Genomic DNA, 7,184 nt, shown 5'->3' with positions numbered 1-7,184 from the left:
TTTTTGTTTGTATTCCGATCTATGTCTTCCCATAGAGTTTTTACCTTCTAGTAGCACGGAAATTATTCCCTGATGTATTAACTCATGCCCTGCCATCCTGTCCCTTCTCCCTGTCACCACATGATCCTCACTTCGCCAGTTCTACGGAGAGCCTCACTCGTTCTTTATATCTTATCATTACACCTAATTTTCTATATCATTCTGTAGCACTACATCTCAAACGCTTCATTACTGTTCTGTCCCAGTTTTCCGACAGCCCATGACTCGCTACCATACGATGCTCCAAACGTACATTCTCCGAGATTTCGCCGTCAAATTAAGACCAGTATGTGATACTAGAAGATTTCGTTTGGCCAGAATTGCCGTCGTTATCTGTACTAGTCTGCATTTTATGTCCTCCTTCTTCGTCCTAGAAGGAATACGGCACTTTACATCGATGCCAGTGTCCAACATTTTTTCACTACGGCAGTAATATCGGAACCACTGTTTCGATACCAACGGTATCGTTGGGCGTTGACTGCATCATTAAATATTTTTAAATTTTTACCACAAAAGGACGTACTTGACTGTAAGATGAATTATTGGAATTATGCTGTTTCTGCATGACGCAACTTGAGGATACAATCAGTACTTGAACTATTTTACTAATGTAATGGGCAGATAAGAAACATCACTGATGCAAGCTGCTGAATTGTGGTATGTTGCTTATCGACTGCACATGGTGTGTGAAGGCGTGTCTGCTATACAAGGTTGTTCTTATACACGTTTGAAAAAAACCAAAGCGACGTAGTTGAAACTGAGACAGTTATTTAATATAAGACATATGGGGTCATAAATGCCAGGGAATACCCCGAAAATTGATGACAGATGTTGAATATGTGACGTCACCAGATGCGGTTGAGCCTGTCGGTCTGTCACACCTGATCATCACAACCCAAGTATTCACTTTCGTGTAGTTCTGGGTGCACATGCGCGACTTTAGTGCGTGGGGATGAGGGTTCGAGTCCTGCGTCTGGCAGACAGTATTTTTTTGCATTGCGTTAGACAACTGTGTGTTTACTTTGAGGTAGCATTCAGTATTTTATATACCGGTCTCGCGGCCTCCGCTGGTTAATTGCGAAGTACAGCACAACAAAAGCCTCTCATATTGCATCACAAGTAAATAAGTATAAACTTCAGAACTGCATCACTACCAGTAAATGACCTACATGTTCTTTACCAAATAAAATCTTGAAACAAAAAAGAAGGGACGAAACGAAATGAACACAAAGTAAGGACAACTTTTTATTGGTTGCAATGGAGTCTACAATTTCGTAAAGTCTACGTTTACAATAGATCACATTTACAAAAGATGTTCGAAAACAGATTAACCTATCGGAGCGATGTGTAAAACTGCCCCTTACTGGCGAGTGTAGTATAGACGAGCCCAATCGCTGCATATGCGGCGACTTACGTCATCTGGTGACGTCACATGTTCAACATTTCTCATCCACTTTTGGGGTATTTCCCGATATTTGTGACATCACGTGTCATATATTAAATTACTTGTCTCAGCGTAATCTACGTCGCATCACGTTGTTTAAAAGTTAGTAAGAGTCACGGTGTGTACTAAATAGTTAGAATTCACATTACGCTAGTAGCTGAAGGCTTTTGTTGTCCCATCAAGATTCGAGGCACAAAAATATCGGCGTAGTCTCATACATACAGACATGACACACACTGTTGCGAAAGTACTCGCCGTTTGATCGCTCGAGCGACACAAGCACGGCAAGCGACGAGAAATCAGACAAACACATGCGTCTTAAGGATAGTGTTTGTTTTTAATTATTTTTTACTTAAATAACGAAACAGTTGTTATGTTTTGCGTTGCATGCGTTAGTAAATTACCAAGAGACATGAAATATTGCGAAATACACCTAAAAAAATCCGAATCACACTGATTCATTGACATAAGCTACAAATTACTCATGAACAAAAAATTCGAATAAGTGTATAGGTTGGTTGTTTGGTTCATTTGGGAGTGGGGACCAAACAGCGAGGTCATCGGTCCCATTGGATTAGGGAAGGATGGGGAAGGAAGTCGGCCGTACCCTTTCAAAGCAACTATCCTGGCATTTGCGTCAAGCGATTTAGGGAAATCACGGAAAACGTCTAGCAGGATGGCCGGATGCGAGTTTCAACCGTCGTCCTCCCGAATGCGAGTCCAATGTGCTAACCACTTTGCCACCTCGCTCGGTATGTTTATATTTGTAGATTATTTCACTGAAAGCAAGACAATATAAACACATATTTCATGTATGACAAACACACATTCCTGTTGGTGTCTGTTGTTGTTATCATAGGCACTTTCCTTGACACTAGAGGTCTTAAGAGTCTAATGATCCGCCCACTCTTACACTTCACTCGACTTTCTAATACACGAATATTTTTGTAAATATAATTACTTTTGTTTCATAAGCGAATGTTTTGAAGGTTTTTTACCGTTTGTGGCTCAGGTTTAGCAAAAATTGCGGAACTGATTTCCTCTTTACTACTTTTGACGATTTATTATTACGTCTGCGTGGTTTTCTCCTTAAGCTACAGTTGTGATGGCTTATCTGACACGTTAAATAATGTGGGTATTACATCCCGTGTAGGTTTCCCACGTGTCACATTCACTGATTTCGCTGAAAGCGTAGAGAACTCTGCTTTATTGGGTAGACATACGACGTCTTTCTGCAGATCAGGTCTTCTGGTGTTTATTAGCAATTTTTTGTTATTAAGGGAAAGTATATTATTCATCAAAGATTTTTATGACACTGAATGCACACCCTATAGTAAACATATTCAGAAGTGTCGTTTGCTAGCCGCTTGGGGCGCTGCAATCACCACGGGTAACAAAAACGAGACTGTTTTGTTAGAGTGTGGTATCGATGTCAGTATTATCGAAAGGTCCCTAACCACAGTGGCGCATACCGGAGGAGGTGCTGGTTTGCGCGCCGCGCGGGTGGCTGCCGAGACAATGGAGGCGGTAAGATGGCGGCTCGCATGAGGACGCGCCAGCTATCGCCAACTGCCATCATGGCGACCTTGAGGGCTCGGCCGGCCGGCCGCGCGCTGCCATATCAATTTCTCCGTTAATGAACTATCGATCAAGACAATATTAGGGAAAAACGAAGGCGACATGCCTTCCCCTGGATAGCAAAACCGAGAACTGTCCAATTACCAGAACTCACGTCTATTACACATTGGACCAATTGCGCGGGCATTCGTCCGCGCTGCCTTTTTGATATATAATATCCGCCTCGATTATGACAAATTGGCAGTTGCGCCGGTTGGCAGCGAGTGCCTTTTTTTCGCTTTTCCGGCGTGTGATGAACCATCAAATATTTTTATGATGGTCCGAGATTGTGGGGTTACCTCGGTGTAAAAAGTCACCCGGGCAATTTTGTGCCTTGCCTGCGAGAGACTATAGGTTAGAAGGGCGGCCGAACTGCTGGAATTATCCGCCCCTCCGCTCATCGGCATACCTCGCCTTACCGTGTGCCGTGTGCGCGGCAACCGGTTCGCGGAAATACTTTGGCCGTTTTACGACCGTCCGCGGGTCTCTAACGATAGCACTCGACACTTCACCTTCTCCCGGGAGATCTGCGAAGAATTCTGCTTCCAAAACTAAAATCTGCTTCTTCTTGTAACGCAGTTTATGTTTCAAATAACGAACCGATAATTCGGGCTTGGCTGAAGTAGAATTTTTAAAAGTCTTTCTATAGTTTCTTATTATGAGTTTGCTGTACCTATTTGCAGAATTCTCAACTGGTAGGAACAACTACCAAGATCTGTTGGTAAATAGTTAATACCCTTTTTAATAACTTTTCACTGAAAATGTTATGTTTAAAAATGGTCATCTATCTCATTTGTTTATTATCTGTTACTGGTGTACATTTATAACCTTTTTCAAGTACTGGAACTAACAAATCTGGACTCTAATCGTATTTCAGAGAATGCCTCTAATCTGTAATATATTCTATATTAGAAATTGTAGCGAAAGCTTGCGGCTGTAAAAATGGTTTTGTTTCTTATAAAATAACATTTGCAACTGTCAGGTCCGATTTTCCATTGTTTTCTGCACGACGCGTTTCGGGAAATAATTCCCATTATCAAGTGCGTTTTCCATATATAATGCCCCTTGTGGCCTTAAGTGTGTGTTCTGAGCTGCTGCGTTATTCTGATGACTTTACCGTAACAGAAACACTCGTAATTTTGTGATTACTGATGTATCCTTCTGTACAAGTTTGATACTAAATCTTACTTACGTATTTCTTGCTGTCCCTTTGTGTAGAACCTGTCGTTTGCGTAAATAGTGCAGGATGTGTGTGTGTGCTTCTACATAAGAAGACGACAAACAATCCGGAACCAGAAATTATTGCGTAATTCGCCGTTAACTATATATTAGCATTTACAAAAAAATGGTTCAAATGGCTCTGAGCACTATGGGACTCAACTGCTGAGGTCATTAGTCCCCTAGAACTTAGAACTAGTTAAACCTAACTAACCTAAGAACATCACAAACATCCATGCCCGAGGCAGGATTCGAACCTGCGACCGTAGCGGTCTTGCGGTTCCAGACTGCAGCGCCTTTAACCGCACGGCCACAGCATTTACAAAATTTCGCGTTTTCACAATACAGTAATGTTACCAGAATAAAGCAGCCGCTCGCATTGCAAACATCACGCTTAACGTTGTCGTAGTACACGGTGAACACACTTGATAATAGGAATTATTTTCCGGAACGCTTCGTGCAAAAAATAAAGAAAAATGAAACTAGTGGTAGCGATTGTTATTCTGTAAGAAACTAAACCATCGTCTATATACAGCCTCCTGAACAACAATACAAGAGCTAATATTTTTGTTGTTGCTTTATAGCTTGTCGTAATCAGTAACAGTCTGAAGGTATCCAAACCTTAACCGAACTATTTAGGTATTAGGAAAATTGTGTTATATTCTGTGACTACATAGAAAACATATTTGAAATAGTTTTTTTCTCGGGTCACACCATTTAACTAATTGAAAATGTTTAAGTATTTAACTTTTTATTATTCAGTATTTTTAAGCTTTTTCTGGTTTTTAGTAAATGAGCTTTCTTTGAATTTTTTAAAGATTTTTTGTGATAATCGTCTGATTCCGTGCGTAAAAGGAAATAATACTAGTTCTCGCGTTACGAGTTTTAAGTCGATTTTTTCACTTAACAGCATTTTGACTAAAAAAACCATTGTTGGAAGTCTACAGGTGCATAAACGTTTTTTTTTTAATTTCACTTTTAGACGATTAACAAATATGAGAGCAGTAAAATGTTAAGAAAGCGTAGAAAAGGAGGGAAAATAAAGTATTAATTTCTCCCGCTGTTATTATTACGCTGCTTATACACGCCGAAGCCTTAACTTTCATTAAAATTAATCATTTCTAATTTGTTCCGTGTGTTCGGTAATTCGTACCAAGCTAATGACTGAGCGTACTTACTTGACAGGTGTTCTGCTTTTCGTTGTAATATGGCTGAGACGAACCATGACGTCTTATGCAGAAACTGGTTGACCCTGGATGTTTCCGTGTCTGGTTGCTGATATTGATTTCATAACGAAACATAGGCGATTCTTGATAAATAACATATTGATGCAACTATAACGTGAGCTCATTCAAGATACATTCATTTTTGTTGACAGCAAGGAACGTCACGCAGAAAATATTTTATACTATGTTGTTTTCTTTTTTTGTTTATGTTTCCGTGGGCAATGGAAGCTAAACTTGCTTTGTCAGCCAGTTATCAGCAAGAACTTCACGGAATCCTCGTAAAAATAAGTTTTTTTCGATGCTGTGCATAAAATAGAAAGTCTCTCAACTGGTCCGACGACAGTTTCACATGCGCCTTCAGTCCAAAGACTTCAGTATGTTCGACCTGGCTATTCGATCAATCCGTGGCAAGGCAGTTTCGGTCTTAGCAGCAATGGCAGTGCCGCCTCAGCCTAGAGCTAGGCACCCCGTTTAGCGCAGTCGCTATCACGGTCCGAGTTTTCATAACCATTCTGTAGTACCGCCCACCGGTGGGTCGTTAGATTGCGTTTATGCGGTGGGGTTCGACCGGCAGCTAGCTCTGCCAATCGTGGTGACGCAAAGATTCTAGAAACGGCAGCACGTGTGGATGTGCCGACAACTTTGGTTAAACTTCAGATGTAGTAGTTACCTCAGTGGAGTTATACAATTATTCGCCTGACGAGTAACCATTAGGGATGTATACGTGTTTGGTGTAAAGTACATGGTCCTATAATACTCCCTTGTTGCGTGTGAATATTTCTCTCCATTGAGAATGACGCGCTATGTTCTGGTTTCTAGGAACTCTTGCGTCCAGTGACACAGCTGGCCTGACTTTACCTACGCTCGTATTTTGTTCGTTAGACAGCAGTGCGGGACTGTATCGAACGTCTTCTGGAAGTGAAGGAACACATTGTCTTAACATAATACTTGTGCTCATTTCATGTCCCCATAAACACTGCAATGGATAATTACCCTCGCCATACCAACACTAAGTGAAGATCAACGCTAAATGCCTCTATTGGCAGCAGCGGCACATTATGCACTGTTCCTTGCTGTCGCTTATTATAGGCTCGGATACAGGGTTGGGTTCTGGGTAGGGCTCACAGTTTCTTTCTCCCCTCCCCTCTCCAGCAAACATAATTTGCTGCCACTTTTACTTTCGACGTAGCACAGTTGCCTATGATTTAAAATTAATAACAATAAAATACACTATGTGACCAACAGTATCCGGACACGTGGCTGAAAATGACTTACAAGTTCGTGGCGCCCTCCATCAGTAATGCTGGAATTCAGTATGGTGTTGGCCCACCCTTAGCCTTTATAACAGCTTCCACTCTCGCAGCGATACGTTCAATCAGGTGCTGGAAGGTTTCGTGGAGAATGGCAGCCCATTCTTCGCGGAGTGCTGCACTGAGAAGAGGTATCGATGTCGGTCGGTGAGGCCTGGCACGAGGTTGGCGTTCCAAAACATCCCACAGTTAGGATTCAGGTCAGGACTCTGTGCAGGCCAGTCCATTAAAGGGATGCTATTGTCGTGTGACCACTCCAGCAAAGGCCGTGCATTATGAACAGCTGCTCGATCTTGTTGAAAGATGCAATCGCCATCCCCGAATTGCTCT

The sequence above is a fragment of the Schistocerca serialis genome, chromosome 1 (assembly GCF_023864345.2).
Source record: "Schistocerca serialis cubense isolate TAMUIC-IGC-003099 chromosome 1, iqSchSeri2.2, whole genome shotgun sequence".
Classification (NCBI taxonomy): Eukaryota; Metazoa; Arthropoda; class Insecta; order Orthoptera; family Acrididae; genus Schistocerca; species Schistocerca serialis.
Note: the sequence above shows the minus strand (reverse complement) of the source record.